The sequence below is a fragment of the Macrobrachium nipponense genome, chromosome 31 (assembly GCF_015104395.2).
Source record: "Macrobrachium nipponense isolate FS-2020 chromosome 31, ASM1510439v2, whole genome shotgun sequence".
Classification (NCBI taxonomy): domain Eukaryota; kingdom Metazoa; phylum Arthropoda; class Malacostraca; order Decapoda; family Palaemonidae; genus Macrobrachium; species Macrobrachium nipponense.
The window spans coordinates 12,088,804-12,106,220 of NC_061093.1; the positions used below are offsets into that span (position 1 = coordinate 12,088,804).

Sequence of the window (17,417 nt, forward strand, 5' to 3'; positions counted from 1 at the left end):
GATTAAAGAATATTAAAAGTAGTCTAAACACTTGATAATGCGTCAGAAATGATCATAAGCTACTTACTAACAACTTTTAACATGTTTGACCAGGAGAGGTCTTGTGTTTTGAATAATGATGATAAAGCTTTTTGATGACTCATAAGATCATGATTGAGGAAGAAAATTCTGAGAGCAACGAAACCACTGTACTAGTACCACAATATTTGACCAAGTTACTTATTTGCAAATGAAATTAAAGGTATGTTTACTTGTCATTTAAATGGCTCAGGCCAACAAAATTTCTCCACTCTTCTTTTATTTTTTTTTTTTATACAGGTTATGCCTTGAAATCATGATTTTTATTCTATATGTAAGGAGGATGTGATAGGCCATCTTGTTCTTATAAGGGACAATAAATAAATTTCAGTTGGTGTACTGCAAAGCTAGAAAAGGATTTTAGAACATTATTTCTCTATTTGCTTCTTCCTATCTTGTACTTTGCATCCACCTTTTTTCTAAACTATGCAAGTTCCTTTAGTTATCCAGATACTGTTATGATGCAGAAATTATGTTTTTTATATTTTTACCTTTTATACCGTTTATATAGTATTGAGCATTTTTTAAGTAGCATACAGTATATGTGGCCTTCTGCCTATCTTTTTTTAAATTATGACTATTCAGCTATAAGTTGGGTTTGTGTTATATTTATTTTTATGATTTACAGAAATCCCTAGATTTTAGTCATAAAGTTTGTATGATTGATCTAGATTTTAATTCTTAATTTGACTAAGTTAACCATGAGGTGTGTTTCGCAATCAGCAGTTATTACTGTACACGACCTAACCCTAACCTAGGCTAACTCAATTTGGGTACTATGCTATACCTTGTGGGCTTTGCCTTCTTTTAGATTTCCCCTTAATCTTGGCTAAAAAATGTAGTAATAGGTACATGCCATTGTTTAAAATAAAAAAGTATGGACAGGTGTTATGGCATTGTACTAAATAGTGAATGAAAATCAACAATGAATATGGCGATACGCATACATTAATGAACAATAGTAAAATTTTTTGTGTTGTACTTACTAAATGTTGGCAGAGGTAATCTTGTAAAAAAAAGTTGGCTGCAATTGGCAAGATAAAAAGAAAAACTTAAGAATTGATATTAGTAGCTATTAACACTAGAAATACCACCAGTGATACCTATGTAGAACTACCGAGTGGTCAAAATGACTGTATATGTATTTGCATTGTAAAAAAAATCTGCATTTTTGCTTATTGAATCATCCAAATTTGTTTGTGTGTAATTATTGAAAGTAAGGAGATAGAATTATTTTTTTTTTAACATGAGCAGTAATAATATTCCTTAATTATCACACAGAACTAATGCAATTTTCATCAAAACTGAAATAAATCAATTATTATTTGCTACATTGAAACAGCATTATTTGGTTCACTGAAATAAGAAATATGTTGAGAGGAATTACAGGATTATGATTGATTAATTACAAAGAATAGCAGTCTTTTTCTAAGCCTGGGCTTTCTAACAATGGGTAATAACCCTCTTCCTTAGGATGATTGCACTGTCAAATGACCATACTACATATTGCAGTTTCTGTTGATAGTCGTTATTGGCAGTGTAGTGAAGGTTTATTGTTGTTATATTCATACCTTTTAGGGTAATGAAATAATGGAATGAGATTCAGTACAACTTAATCTATATTTGAGTACTCTAATGTTAAGTAAATTTTTTAAGTGAAACCGTTTATCATTAGCTTTATCTACAGCTACTTGGTGCTGGTTCGACAAGTGTTAAAATTGAAATAAGCATTAATGAACCCTCCCAACCCTTTGGAGGGCTGGGGTGAAACAGCGAATCTTTTGATTGAAATTCTTCTCTTTCGGCGAATACAGCCAGCCAAGTTTAGACAAATGCTCTAGAATCTGGGTTTGTTTTCTAGGTTAATGAATGTATTGTCTGAATATTGGTTTGTATTGGGCAATATGGATTCTTCTCTATCTTCCCTATCAAATGTTGTTAAATTTTGTAAGGTGTGCAGTTGCAAGACCAGATTGGGTTAACTGAAGTATGATCATTGAGAGGTGAATTGTAATTCAGACAACTTTTATGGTCATTGCAAGGATTGGTTTTTGGAAGAGATAGAGATGATGACAAATTACTGAATCAGAAGCGATCGATAGATGTTGGAGAGAGTAAGCAGAACAGTCTTGAATCAAGGTTTTCTTTAGAATTAACACCTGGTCAAGAAGTTAGAGATAAGTCTATAGTTTCTTCTCCAGTGGATATAGATCCCTCTACACCCAAATGTCAGCTCAGTGTAGTAGGTGAGATGTGCAATGCAATTAGATATTGATTCGGTTAAGGATCGCACTGAATTTCAAGGAGTTTTTGAATTTGTATAAATAAACATATCCTGAAGTGTTAATGCTGAAAAAAATGTTTAGATTGGTTTTTTGACAGTTTTGTTCATTACTTCTATGGCGCTGTGAAGCACAAATTGTAAAAAAAAAAACTTGTAAAAAATTCTGTATGACCAGTTCTGGATAGGATCAGTTATACACTGTTTTTGACTTATAAAATAAACATATCCTGGGGCATTATTGTAAAAAAAAAAAAATTGTTTTAGATTGGCTCAATGACAATTCTGTTCATCACTTGTATGGCCCACTAAAATATCCCATTCCCTTCAGTGGTAGCGTCTTAGAAAAAAACAGCTTATACTGATACATAGCGAAAACAGCTTATAATGATACATATAGGGATAACTTGCTCAAGGTATCTTGATTACCTAAGAATTCTCTTGAGAGTCCAACAAATTTTTTTATGGCTGTTTTATCAAAACTTACTTTTTGTTCATGAACCTTACCTGCCAGATATATATATAGCTGTATTCTCCGAAGTCCGACAGAATTTCAAAACTCCCGGCACACGCAGTGGTCGGCCAGGTGGTAGTACCCATTCCTGCCCCTGGGAGGCGGGCGTCAGGAACCATTCCCATTTTCTGTCAGATATTTTTTGTCGCCGGTGCAGCCAACAAGTGTTTTCATACATTCAACTTCCCTGTCAGATATATACTTAGCTATAGACTCCGTCATCCCCGATAGAAATTCGAATTTCGCGGCACACGCTACAGGTAGGTAGGTCAGGTGATCTACCGGCCTGCCGCTGGGTGGCAGGAATAGGAACTATTACCTTCTAAGGACAGATTTTTCTCTATCGTTTGGACTGTAAACATACGTTTACGGTTCCTCCTGATTTGATTTTCGTGTTTCATCGCCATCGATCTTCTGGGCTGTCTTTTGCAGGGAAGTACTGGGTCTTTGGTTCGGCATACGCTTTTATTAACTTTTTAATGAATTTCGCTTAGAAATTTCGAAGAAAAGACTAAGTGAAACTACCGAAATCATCGGTAGACACTCACATAGTTTGCCATAAAGAGAATTATTAATATTTATTCATTATTACATGTAATAAAGGTTACAACTTTATTAAGGAAATATTAAACTCTAATTTCCTACTTTAGGAAGTCAGAAAAGCATATAACTAGATACGCTTACTTTATAAGCTTTAATAGCGTTTGTGCTAACGAGCAGTTAGAGTATTAGCAGTACTAGTAGTTGTTGCATCCTCATCACCTTCTTACTCCTCAGAAACTACAAATTTATATATGCAAATTGAAGATAAATGGATAGCTCAAATGCAAGCTTTTAAAAGGTAAGAAGTGAATATAGTGTTCCCCCATTGCAATGGAGGGTGCGTCTGATCGGCTCTGTCTCGCTCCCAGGTCTAGACCTCTTCCAAGCTCACAAGCCCAGAGGAGAAGGAATGTCGACAACCGCAGGGGGTTTCAGAGAATCCCCACCGATCAGGCGTCCCTCGGCAGGTTCTGTAGAACGTCCCAGACTGCCAAGTTCGCCATTGGAAAGGCGTCCTAATGTAATGTGTTCCCCTTATTATTATTATCGTGTTGACGGATAAGGAGAAGAAAGTTTCAACGGCGTAGATTCAATGAAGATGCAAGATAATCTCGTCGTAGATATCGGAACCTCAGAGAGATATCTTTCGATAACAGTTGCGGTAGAGGCATTGCCCTATCCTGTTTTCGTCCCCCGTACAAATAGACGGAGGCTCTATCCCATGGGGTTTGAAAGAGTTATTTCAACAAATTCCTCATCGGTACATTTATATGAAAATATATCTATTCTGAGAAGAACGAATTAGATATTAAAAAATATATGTTGATCGAATGAATTATGGATCTTGGTTAATGATTAAACATACATATATAATTTTTAAGCTTCTAGCTCCTCGGACATGAAGCGCCTGAAACGCCTGAAACAAGGCTCGAGGCGCCTGAAGAGCCTGGAACGAGGCGCAAAGCGTCTGAAGAGCCTGAAATGAGGCGCAAAGCGCCTAAAGAGCCTGAAATGAGGCGCAAAGCGCCTGAAGAGGCTGAAATGAGGCGCAAAGCGCCTAAAGAGCCTGAATCGAGGCGCAAAGCGCCTGAAGAGCCTGAAGAGAGGCGAAAAAGCGTCGGAGGCGCCTCAAAGGAGTCGCAAATTGCCTGAAGCTCCTGAAAACAGGCTCGGAGTGCCTGAAGCGCCTGAAACGAGGCGAAAAGCGCCTGAGATGAGGCGCTCAGCGCCTGAAGCTATAAACCAGGATCTTCATCGTATATGGAGTTAGATCCTGATTCTGCGTAAGGTGAAAGACATTCGAGGATTTCTCCTGATAAGGACGGGAGTTGTTGCACAGGCGGCCGTCGCCCTTCTCAGGATAGTCTTAATTCAAGTAATGGCAAGAGCAAGATCGGTTTTTTTTCCTGGCGGGGACTCAAGATGTCGCACAGGCGGCCTTAGCCCTTGTCAGGTTAGAATCGGTACTGCTAAAAGCCCTTCACCTTACGGAAGGAGGCGCTCTCCTCCGGTTGCTCATTCTTCTCCCAACTTGATGGACAAGAGAATAAAAATTTGAGGGATTCTCTTCGATCCGAGAGTTTTCATTGCGATCTCTTTCGACTAATGCTAATTCGTGTTTATTGACGAAAAGAACGGAGAGGGCAAAATTTCCATTCTCTCTCCGCATCGGAGAGGAAAGAATGTAGAAGGAAGACTTGCTGCATACGACTGCTGAATGACAAGTCATATACGCATACCATAGTTGCCTTTGTGGTTCGCTACGAAATTATCTATATCCTTACAGGATTTTCCTGGTAAGGACTTCGCTTAAAAAGTTTGTTACGACAATACCTACTCAGCTTCCGTATTTAACAAAGGTTGTTTGGCTTAAATTGGCATTATTGAGAGCTTCCTTAGGCTCGGGAATAATTTTATTATATTCCTTCATTAAATGAAGTAACTGGCAACTCACGATGAATGCAGCCAGGCAGCGAGCGAGACGGCCGGGCTGTCATTGTAAGCGTAAGGCCAATACAGTACCATCCAGGTCTCGGTCATTAGCAGTCGGTTGCATCTCTCTCTCCAACGGGATCGAATGGTTAACCGTATATTCCCCCTACAATCATGGACTTAGTCTCGAATGGAGGGGATAGTTAAGCTAACATAAATAAAATATTGTCTGCCTTTTGCTAAGAAGCTTTCAATAAGAAAGATATTATAACCTTTCAATGCTGTTTACCGTAGGGAACATTATTAAAGGATTCTAACACAGCAGAACATTATATTATATAATGCTCTCATGCTTACGAAAGCATGCTTATTAGAATACATGCTTAGTGAGAAGATGGATGTAGTAGAGAATTCACTTTAAGACTACGGTATGGTCAAGTCTTTCGAGAAACGCACACAACCTTTTTAGAATCAGATATTGCTCAAGAGAAGATGGATGAGTGGAATGGGAAACATTCTCTTCGTGGCAGAAATGGTTTCCCTGAATAGAATATACTACGTATATAAGAGTTTTTTCCTACTAAGAACGGGAAATTAACATGTGTAAGGAGTCGGGTACCATAAAGGCACAGATGTTCTGGCACATAACATAAAGAGTATTAGAAGAAAGCGCCGGTCTGAAGCGCCAACCTGGCGCAATGCTCCAGAAGCGCCAGCCTGGCGCAATGAGCCAAGAGCACCATCCAAGATATTTTCTCGTTTTAGCGAGTTATTAACATAAGAGTCCAGTAGCCTCTCAGACAGCACGCTCGGTAACGGCAAGATTCGTTCCTGATTTCGTTACCCATTTAATCACTTAGGTCAATTCCACGAGACTCTCATATCGCAAAGAGCATTGAGAATCTCTTTTTTTCGCTCCTGTTCGCGTTAACAAAGAGAACCTATTTGGAAAAAGAGGTTCGATGCAAGATTTTGCATGTCCGTGAGAACCTTCTCGATCAACGATAATAACTGTTATCATATGTCTAACATTTATTGCAAAGAGTTGTGAGAACCTACGGAAAGTCTTCTTCGTAGATCTCTTAGCAAGGTAGAAGACGAACAGGCTTCCTGTAGACTGCTTCCTTTTCCTTGAACCAAGAGAAGTAGCAATATACACCATCTTTATTTTATAGAAAGGGGAATAAACTTTAGTTTTTTTTTTCCCTAAATATAAATGCTTTACAGAATTTAAGATAAAGGGCGTCAAAGAAAGAGAGGATAATACTTTATGCCTCATTTTGGCCTTAGAGGTTGGATTCACAGAGGTCACGTTCTTCTCACAGCATGTTTTGGAAGTCTTTTCCAAGACAGTCTGAATATTCTATAAGCATCTATTACAAATGGACCTTAACAACCTCTCCACTCTGAGTCAGTCTTCGTGCAGACTGACCAGAAGTGGACATGAATGAGAGGATTTTTAAAGGTGAGATGACATAGTCATAGCCAGGACATAGAATTGCTTCAGATCGTGTTTGATGGAAGAGGAAACTGTCCTCTTCCGATACCTCTGTGAACCACATATAGGTTTTTTCTTCCTTTTCAGAGGGAAGAATCAACTTTATATATATCTGCTATCAAAGAGCACAGTAAAAGGCTATACTCTGTCTATACAAGGAGAATTAGAGATAGCAGAGGATTAAGATCTTCGGGATCTGATACGATACCTCAATACGACAAGAGTAGGATATCATGTACTTCGAATGGGATATTTTGTGGCTTCAGATTCCGTGTTCCGACAAGATGGAACTGCTCCTCATCAAACTTCTTTGAGAAATTTTATGAGGGAATTCTTTGTTTTCTCTTGGCCCTTAACTACCAAGAAGACAGGTGAATTTTTTGTGCATTGGAATCTCGCATCAGATTTAATGGAGACTCGGCAATGGGTTCTTGCCAGCATAGTATGTCTGGCAAGAGAACTAAAACCCTCTATTCCTGACTCAACGATTTCAGATACAAGTTTCGTTGCCCAGGCAGGGTACTTACGTTTTCACCTACATAAGAAGAGATGGTTTAAACGTTTTTGCCTACAAAGTCTTTGGTTTATGCGATGAGGGTTCGAAATGCTTCCCAGAAGGTATTCAGAGAGATACAGTAAAGAGCTAGAAATCAGGAGTCCTCCCAATTTCAGCTCGGAGTCTCCTTCGACTTCCAAGCCCCTTCCCTTCCTTCGGACAAGGATAGGGAAGATTCTGCAACGAGGAACTTCATCAGCAAGTAAGAAGAGATCTCGTTAGCAACGGAAGGATTCAAGAAGGATCCTCCTCGGAGGAAGACTCTTATCTCTCGTACTGTTAGATGTCCTATCGTCTAATGGATGTAGTTTACTACAATCACCTTCCCTTGCCGGAGAGGCCAGAAGCTCAAAGTGGAAGAATTTCTTCCACCCTTCTCCAATCTCCTGATAAACATTGTGGAGTTTCAGGACTTTCGGACAATGTAGCGCCAACCAGGTGCCAAATGCCAAAACAGCGTAAAAAACGCCAGAGGCAGACAGTTTCAAGGAACACTGTCATTGTCTGATGAAGAGAAAGAGGGGGCCTCCAACCTAGCGCAGATGCGCTGGAGGCGAACAAGTCAGACAGATAAGAGTGTCTGATGTGGGCATCGCCAGACATCCTCGGGACTCTACCAAGCTCAAAGCTCCAGCAAGTGGAGAGGAGTCAGCCAGGGGCCAGACGCCAAATAGTGCCAGTCTGGACAGCCAGTGTGCGAAGCTTACTTACAGGCGCGAGGCGCCAGCCATGAGTCAGGCAAAAAGCGCGCCTTCCAGGAGCTAGGCGGCCAACCAAGTGTCAGGCAGGCGCGAGGCGCCAGCCAGGCTCGAGGCTCCAGCCAGGCTCGAGGCTCCAACCAGACTCGAGGCGCCACCCAGGCGCAAGCCAGGCTCTAGGCTTCATCCAGAAGAGATCCATTTCAAAGGAAGCCCTGGTCTTCTTTGAAATAAGTGTGATCGCTAAAAGCACTTCATGAATGACTTGATGATTCCTTCAAACAGCGGAGAATTAAAAGCGCTTGAAGTGCAAGCTTTTATGAATTCTTGTTCGTTACATAACAATATGTCGTGAAGGACATATTAGCTGTAACTTAAGGGAGATGCAACTCTGTGTTGACTTCCCTTTGCACGAAGGAGGTCAAGTTGACCTACGAGAGATCCTTCTCTCTTGGTTTTACGTGTCTACGGATACGTTGCTGGGATAGGGAGCCGACACTGATCCTTAACTAAGTGAGTTAATTTTTATTTTGTTCATGCCACTTACCTGACAGATATATATATAGCTGTATTTTCTGACGTCCGACAGAAATTTCAAAACTCGCGGCACACGCAGTGGGCGGCCAGGTGGTAGTACCCATTCCCGCCGCTGGGAGGCGGATATCAGGAACCATTCCCATTTTCTATTCATATTTTTTTCTGTCGCCGGTCGGTAAACATCTGTTTACAGACCTCTGCTCAGGATTTTTTGGAAATTGACTCGCTTTTAAGTATCTGATTGATTTTTTTGGTATTGAATTGGATTGTTGAATTGGCATGCGCGATAGTGGACCGTTTTTTGATTTTGGATTGACTTTTCTATATAAGATATGTCTGGATCAAGTGTTGTGAGTTTCAGAGTGTGTGTGAGGGCTGATTGTAAGGTGAGGCTACCGAAAGCATCGGTAGACCCCCACACAGTATGTATGAGTTGTAGGGGGCTTAATTGTTTGATTGATAATCGGTGCAATGAATGTGAGAAATTGACCGATGATGAATGGAGAGTATATGAGTCCTATCGCCTTAAATTGGAGCGCGATAGGATCAGGAGGTCTTCCTCCAGGAGTGGTTCTTCCAAAGGTAAGGCTAACATCTCTCCTGCATTAACACCTGTAGTGTTTACAACCCCTAAACCTGTGTTGCCTTCGGGCTCTGATTCTGTGTCGGGAGAAGCGAATGCTCTCTCTCTGATTTTGGAGTCTCTTCGCACTCTGGAGACCAAAGTGAAAGCCTTAGAAACTGGCTCGGTGCAGTGTGTGATCGTGCCCCCCCAGTGTTGTGGAGGGGGCGTCAGATCGGCCCCATAATGCCTCTAGGCCTAGACCTCTATCAGACTCCCAAGACCCAGGGAGTAGGTATGTCGAAAGCCGCAAGAGGGTTACGGGGGCTTCCCACCGATCTGGCGTCCCTTCGGCAGGCCCTGTAGCAAAGACCCAGGCTGCCAAGGACCGTGCACGAGCGCGCGTCCTGAAAGAGTGCTTTTCGTCCTCCGAAGCGTCCTCCCCGCGCAAGGGGTGGAGCGCTCGGAGAGACTCTCGTCCTTTGAAAAGGACGTTTCGTGCGGAGGACGCTTCAACGTCCTCTTTTCGCCGCTTTCGTCGGAGGACGCGTATGACGTTTTTCCGCCTCAGAAGAGAGGTAGGATCTCCTCCGATGAGGACTCTAGGTTGCGTGCACAGGCGCGTATACCTGAGAAGCAGGTAGCTGTACCTGTGAGAAGGAAGGAGGCGTCCCCTCGCCCCTCGTCTTCTCACAGGATCAGTCCTGCTTCCTCTGTTCATTCTTCCCCAACGAAGAACATTCTTTTGTCCCTTCAGGACCAGCTATCCTCGCTTATGGCTCAGAGGACTCGCCCAGCAGCAGTCGAGCCTAAGCGGAGGAAGGACCTTAGACTGCCTGTCAAGAGGACTAAGCAGTCTCCTTCTCCTTCACCTACTTCGTCTCGTTCGCCGATCGCTTCTCCTTCGGCGATTCGCCGATCTCGTTCGTGCCTCTAGAAGGACGTTACGTCCAGGACGCTTTTTGAGGAGGACGCTCTGTACGAGGACGTTCGGCAGGACGCTCGTCAGACGCTTGTTTCAAGACGCTCGTCAGGACGCTTGGCAGGACGCTAGGCAGGACGTTCGTCAGGACGCTTGGCAGGACGCTTGGCAGGACGCTAGGCAGGACGTTCGTCAGGACGCTCGCCAGGACGCTAGACAGGACGCTCGGCAGGACGCTCACCAGGACGCTTGGCAGGAAGCTCGCCAGGACGTTCAGGCCGCCTTTCAAGACGTTTTTGGGGATTCTGACCAAGAAGTCGTACCCCCAGACGCTAGTTTACGCGCACAGGCACGTATGCCAGCGAAGAAGAAATGTAAGGACGCTTCTCGGGCAGGTGAGACTGCTGCGGAAGGCGCTGAGGACGCTCGTCCTCCTCAGGACGCTCTACCTTCATCGAGCAGTAAGCGTCATAAAGAAGACAGCCGAAATAAGGCTGCCTCTAGCAAGGATAGGGGTCCTTTGATCAAGCCAAGACCTGACATTAGGACGCCCTCTCCTGACAGACGGTCTCCTCTTCCGTTTAGAGAAGAAGGAGAGCTAAGTAGTTCGGCTGAATCGGTTGAAGAGGAACCTGCTGCAGCCCCGTCTATCTCGGACTATAAAGTCCTCGTACGACTCTTGCGTTCTTCTTTTGAAGACAAATTTCAGCCCGCAGCTCCCAAGTCTCCTCCTTCGCAGTTTCTTCATCTAAAACTGGAAAAACCCCGGAGTTTGTAGAGATGAAAACTTCTCTCTCAACGAAATGTGCTTTTAAAAAGCTCCAGGATTGGATGGTACGAAGGAGAGACCAAGCAAGCGACCTTCGCCTTGCCTCCAACTAGACTTAGTGGAAAAGGGGGCATTTGGTATAGAACCAAAGATGAAGTGGGAGTTCGTATCCCTTCTTCGGCTCAAGGAGATTTCTCCAGCCTAGTGGATTTGCAGAGGAGGTCGCTTTTACCCTCTGCTAAGGTAACCTGGACCTGACCATCATTTGAAGGGTCTGCTCAGGACGCTGGAAGTGTTCAACTTCCTTGACTGGTGTTTGGGAGTTCTGGATCTGCAAGCGAGAAGCCCAGAATCTCTCAGTCTGGGGGAGCTGTCCAGCGTGTTAGCATGTATGGACAAAGCCGTCAGGGATGGTTCCGGAGGAGCTCGTATCTCATTTTTGGAACGGCTTTATTAAAAAAGAGAGCTTTGCTGTGGGCAACTTCACAGCTCGTTCGGTGACTCCAGCTCAGAAAGCGGATTTGCTGTTTTCTTTCGCTCTTTTCGACCATCTCTTCCCCAGACTTTGGTAAAGGACCTGACGAACAGCTTACAAGAGAAGGCAACTCAGGACCTTTTGGTCCCAGTCTACAAGACGTCAGCCGTACCCTTCAACCTCTTCAGCTGCGGTTCGACCGTCCGAAGAAAAGGTAAAAGGCCCTTTTCAGGGCGGGCTTCCCCCTTCGAGAAGCAAAGCTCCTGCGAGGGAGAGGGTTTTCCTACGGAAGAGCTTCCTTTAAGCCAAAGCCTTCCAAGTGAGAAGCATGTCCTTCAGACACCAGTCGAGCCAGACTGAAGTTTTTGCGGGAGCGTGGAGAGAGAGAGACACGGACTCTTGGTCCCTCAAGATCGTGGAGCAGGGGTACAAGATCCCCTTTTTTAGATCTTCCTCCTCTATTCTTTTCTACGACTCCCAGAGACCTTTCTCCATCCTATCAGGGAGAAAAGAAGAAAGTATTGTTTGATCTCCTTCAGCAGATGATCGACAAAAGAGCGTGGAACAAGCGCGGACCTGGGGTCTCCAGGTTTTTACAACAGAATCTTCCTAGTACCGAAGCAGTCGTCAGGTTGGCGTCCAGTTCTGGATGTAAGCAGGCTCAATCTTTTCGTGAAAAAGAACAAATTCACGATGGAGACGCCTCATTCTGTTCTGGGAGCGTTGAGACCGGGCGACTGGATGGTATCCTTAGACTTGCAGGACGCGTACTTTCACATCCCGATCCACCCTCTTTCAAGAAAGTATCTAAGGTTTGTCTTAGACAACAAAGTATGGCAGTTCAGAGCTATGTGCTTCGGACTGACCACGGCTCCGATGGTGTTTCACAGTAGTAATGAAGAACGTAGCGAGGTGGCTACACTCTTCGGGAATAAGAGTTTCCCTGTACCTCGACGACTGGCTAATCAGAGCGTCGTCGAGAGAGAAGTGTCTGAAGGACTTGCAGTTCACTTTAGCCTTAGCGAAGTCCCTGGGACTTCTGGTCAACCTCGAAAAGTCGCATCTGACCCCAACACAGTCCATCGTGTATCTGGGGATTCAGATGGATTCAGTGGCTTTTCGAGCGTTTCCGTCCCAGGAACGTCAGCGGCTAGGCTTAGAAAAGATCTCAGCCTTTCTAAGGAAAGAGACTTGCTCGGCGAGGGAATGGATGAGTCTGCTGGGGACCATTTCCTCGCTAGAAAGGTTTGTTTCCTTGGGAAGACTGCACATCAGGCCTCTCCAATTTTTCCTTGCGGATGAGTGAAGGCCAAGGACGATCTCAATGCCATATTGAGAATATCGCTTCCAATCAAGAACCACCTAAGATGGTGGTTGGACCCTCAGAAGCTTCAAGAGGGCGTGTCCCTAAGTTCTTCTGAGCCCCGACCTAGTGTTTCAGACGCTTCCATCACAGGATGGGGAGCACACTAGGGGGGAATGGGAAGGAGTTGTCAGGCTCCTGGAGAGGGGAACAGGTAGCCTGGCATATAAATGTCAAAGAACTGGCAGCAGTATTTCTGTCCCTGCAGTTCTTCGAAAAGAGTTTGGAGACAAGATTGTTCAGATAAACTCGGACAATACCACAGCACTCGCTTATTTAAAAAACCAGGGAGGAACAAACACTCCAGAACGTTGTTTTCCCCTAGCGAGAGAGATTCTGCTGTGGGCAAAGAGAAAAAAGGTAACTATCCTGACGAGATTCATTGCAGGAGTGCAAAACGTCAGGGCAGACCTTCTCAGTCGTCGGGACCAAGTCCTACCGACGGAATGGACCTTGAACGAAGACGTTTGTCGAGACCTGTGGACGTTGTGGGGACGTCCACTGGTCGACTTATTCGCAACGTCAAGGACCAAGAGACTTCCTCTTTACTGCTCCCCGGTCCTGGATCCAGAAGCAATCGCGGTAGACGCTTTGCTTTGGAATTGGACGGGCCTAGACTTATACGCCTTCCCGCCATTCAAGATTCTGGGGGAAGTCATGAGGAAGTTTGCGGCCTCGGAAGGGACGAGGTTAACCCTGATCGCTCCGATGTGGCCAGCGAGAGAATGGTTCACAGAGGTCATGTCTTTCCTTGTAGACTTTCCAAGGACATTGCCTGGAGGAAAGATCTACTCAAACACAGCCTCACTTCGAAGGTTTCACCAAAACCTCTCCGCTATGGGTCTGACTGCGTTCAGCTATTCGAAAAGTTGGCCAGAGCGAGAGGTTTTCGAAAGCAGCTGCGAGAGCAATCGCACATGCGAGACGTGCTTCCACAAGAGCTGTTTACCAATCGAAGTGGGCTTCCTTCAGGGCATGGTGTAAAAAGGAGGGAGTTTCCTCTTCCTCGCCTCTGTGAACCAGATAGCTGATTTTCTGCTCTTTCTCAGGAATGTGCAGAAATTAGCGGTCCCTACCATCAAAGGGATATAAAAGCATGTTGTCAGCCGGTTTGTTTTTTAGGGCACAGAGGCCTCGACCTGTCTGACAACAAGGATATTCATGACCTTTTAAAGTCTTTCGAGACCTCGAAGGTTCCTCAAATGAGACCTCCATCATGGAACCTGGATGTAGTCCTTAAATTCCGCTTATGTCGAGCACCTTTCGAACCGCTTCAGGCAGCGTCTCTTCGAAACCTGACAAGGAAGGCTCTTTTCCTAACTTCTCTTGCGACGGCTAAGAGAGTTAGTGAAATTCAAGCGTTTAGCAAGTTTAATGGGAGGTCAAAGGGACAATGCTGTCTGCTCGTTGACCCAACTTTCTTGGCGAAGAAATGAAAATCCTTCGAACCCTTGGCCGAAGACTTTCGAGATCAAGGGTATGTCCTAGTCTGGTGGGCCAAGACCAAGAGAGAGTCCTGTGCCCGGTCAGGGCTCTCAAGTTCTACGTGCATAGAACGAAAGAGGTAAGAGGTCCCTCAGGTAACCTCTGGTGCTCTGTGAAGAGACCAGAGTTACCTTTATCGAAGAATGCTGTTGCTTTCTTTCTAAGGGACACCATTCGGGAGGCTCATTCATCTTCCAGAAGACTGATTTGAGCCTCTTCGAGTAAAAGCGCACGAAGTACGAGCCGTCGCTACCTTCTCTTGCCTTCCAAAAGAACATGTCAATCAAGGACATCCTTGATTGCACCTTTTGGAGGAGTAACTCCGTCTTCGCCTCACATTACCTAAGGGGATGTGAGAACGATTTATGACGATTGTAATGCACTGGGGCCATACGTTTCTGCGGACACAGTATTGGGGTCCGGAAGTAGCTCTTTATTTCCCTATTCCCTTACCTTAGTTAGGTTTAGGTTAGGTTGTGGTGAGTCTTATGTGAAGATCTCTCATCCTTTAGTTAGTTTTAAGGGTTTTTGTGAATAGTTGGTCATTGGTGGTGGGGTCAGTTGCTTCGTTGCCCTCATTTGTATGGCCTCGATGGTCTTGTCACGCTGAGGTCTCGCACCCGTTGACAGATCATCCAGAGCGCACCAGCACTACAGGTCTCCACCTGGCTGGCAACTCTGTGATTAAGCAAAAGCAGCCTTACGTGACAGTAATCACATAGCCTATACTTTGCAAACAGGTAAGGGAACCAAGATGTATATCATCTACTTAAATTAAGTTTCCTAAAAAAATCCTATTCTGTCTCTTCCCACCATCCGAAGGTGGGATTCAGCTATATATATATCTGTCAGGTAAGTGGCATGAACAAAATGTTATTGTTATTATACAATTAAGTTTGTTCATACTTACCTGGCAGATATATATAATTAAAGTGCCCCGCCCTCCCCCCTCAGGAGACAGAGACATTAATAAAAATATGAATAGAAAATGGGAATGGTTCCTGATATTCCGCCTCCCAGCGGCGGGAATGGGTACTACCACCTGGCCGCCCACTCGTGTGCGCGAGTTTTGAAATTTCTGTCGGACGTCAGAAAATACAGCTATATATATATCTGCCAGGTAAGTATGAACAAACTTAATTGTATAATAACAATAACATGTTAACATAGTGTTTTTTTTTTTTTTTTTTGGTTTGTTTGAAAGGAGTTTGGGGATAGCTCTTTTCAAACTAAGCACAAACCCTCGTGTTAGGATCAGGTGATCGGGATCGGTGTTGTGCTCCTTAATTATGCCCCTAGGCATAGGTGTATTGTCATGTAAGTGGATAAGACCCCATTGACAAATGACCATTAGATTCAGTCGAGTAAGTGGATAAGACCCCATTGACAGATCTACAAGAACTCTTAGCCATAGGTCACATCCTCGCTGAGGCTCTTGAGACGAAGCAGACACCTAGCAATAGCTAGGAAGTCAACCCTTCGTCTAAACACATAGGAACCAAGGTTTTATTTATCTATTACCTACAACGTATGTTGTTTACCTGTCTAATCAGTAATTAGCTGTCTCTTACCCACCGCCAAAGGTGCCAATCAGCTAAGTATATATCTGACAGGGAAGTTGAATGTATGAAAATGATATTTTTATACATTCAACTTCCCTGCCAGATATATACTTAGCTATAGACTCCGTCGTCTCCGACAGAATTTCAAATTTCGCGGCACACGCTACCGGTAGGTCAGGTGATCTACCGCCCTGCCCTGGGTGGCAGGACTAGGAACCATTCCCGTTTTCTAATCAGAATTCTTCTGTCGCCCGGGCCATCAACATTGTTGTTGGTTCCTCTCGATTGGTTTTTCTTTTTTCACCGGCAATTGATCTTCTTGACCGACTTTTGGTGACGTATCTGGATTGTTGGATTGGCATACGCTTTTGTGGACTGTTTTGTGGACTTGATTTTGGAATTTTCTTTAATAATGTCTGACTCTGGAATGGTTGTGAGACGTTGTGTGAATGTAGGCTGTAAGGTGAGGTTGCCGAAAGCTTCGGTAGACCCTCACACGGTATGCAAGGGTTGCAGGGAGTATGAATGTTCTTTTACTAATACTTGTAAGGAATGTGAGAACTTGAGTGAGAACGAATGGAAGAATCTAACTAATTATTTAAAAAAGTTAGAGAGAGAAAGAGTGAGGAAGGCTTCTTATAGAAGTTTAAGTAGTTCTAGATCTGAACTAATTCCTAGCTTGGGATCTTCCCCAAGGGTAAGTATTGCTACTTCTCCTTCCATTGCAGCCCCTTCTCCTATTGCAGAACCTGTAGATTCAGCAAAAGAACTTGCGGATCTAAAAGCAGCCTTCAAGTTGATGGAAAACAAAATGGCTGCCATACAAGGTAAGGCTAGTGATTATTCATGACAGTGATATGAGTGTCCCCAGTGTAGTGGAGGGGGCATCTGGTCGTCGCTCAGCAACGCTCCTAGGTCTAGACCTCTTCCAAGCTCACATGCCCAGAGGAGAAGGAATGTCGAAAACCGAAAGGAGGTTTGTGGAGAATCCCCACCGATCAGGTGTCCCCTTCGGCGGTTTCTGTGACACCCAGACTGCCAAGGATCGCTATTGTAAAAGCGTCCTGCGTGAGTGTTTTCGTCGTCGGGATCTTCATCTCCGAGACGTGATTGGAGAGATTCAGATCGATCTCGGCCACTCAAGAGGAGTTGAAGGCTCCGACTATTGATTCGAGCCCAGAAAACTTCCCTGAGGAGTCTCCCTCGGGAGTGCAAGAAGGCAAGAAGAGCCATTCTTTCAACCAGAGTGAGAAGGAGGCAGGAGGTGGAGGCTATGGACTCCTCCCCTCCTCCTTCCCCTCCTCCCGAAGAGGATTAAGAGGAGGTTACGAAGAGATTCATGATGGCGATGCAAGAGCAGATTTCGTCTTTTGTAGGAGTTCTGTCAAAGGAGCCTCCTAGAAGGAAAGACTCTTCCCTTCCGATCAAAAGATCCTCCAGACGTATTGGAGGTATCTGCCGCCAGGATCGATACTCCCTACTCGAGGTGAGGTTTCCGGTACGAACCTGGATGAACCTATCAGACGTTCTGGCACCGGCCAGGAGTGAGGAGTCACCCAGGAGGCAGGAGCCAAGAGCCAAGAGCCAGGAGTGAGGAGTCAACCATGGAGCAGAGCCAAGAGCCAGGAGTGTGGAGGCATCC

At 44.5% G+C, this 17,417-nt stretch overlaps 1 protein-coding gene across 6 annotated transcripts in view; it reads left to right on the forward strand.

Annotated features, from left to right (window-relative positions):
• The window catches only part of LOC135206636 (uncharacterized), a 247,316-nt gene that overhangs the window by 87,126 nt on the left and 142,773 nt on the right, over positions 1-17,417 (forward strand). The window contains exon 1 of one of the 6 annotated variants that reach the window (XM_064237983.1): positions 103-241. The exons of the other annotated variants lie outside the window; for them this stretch is intronic. The gene's annotated coding sequence lies outside the window, so the exon portion shown is untranslated. Of the gene's footprint in view, positions 1-102; positions 242-17,417 lie in introns of those variants that run through there. 6 annotated transcript variants of the gene reach the window in all.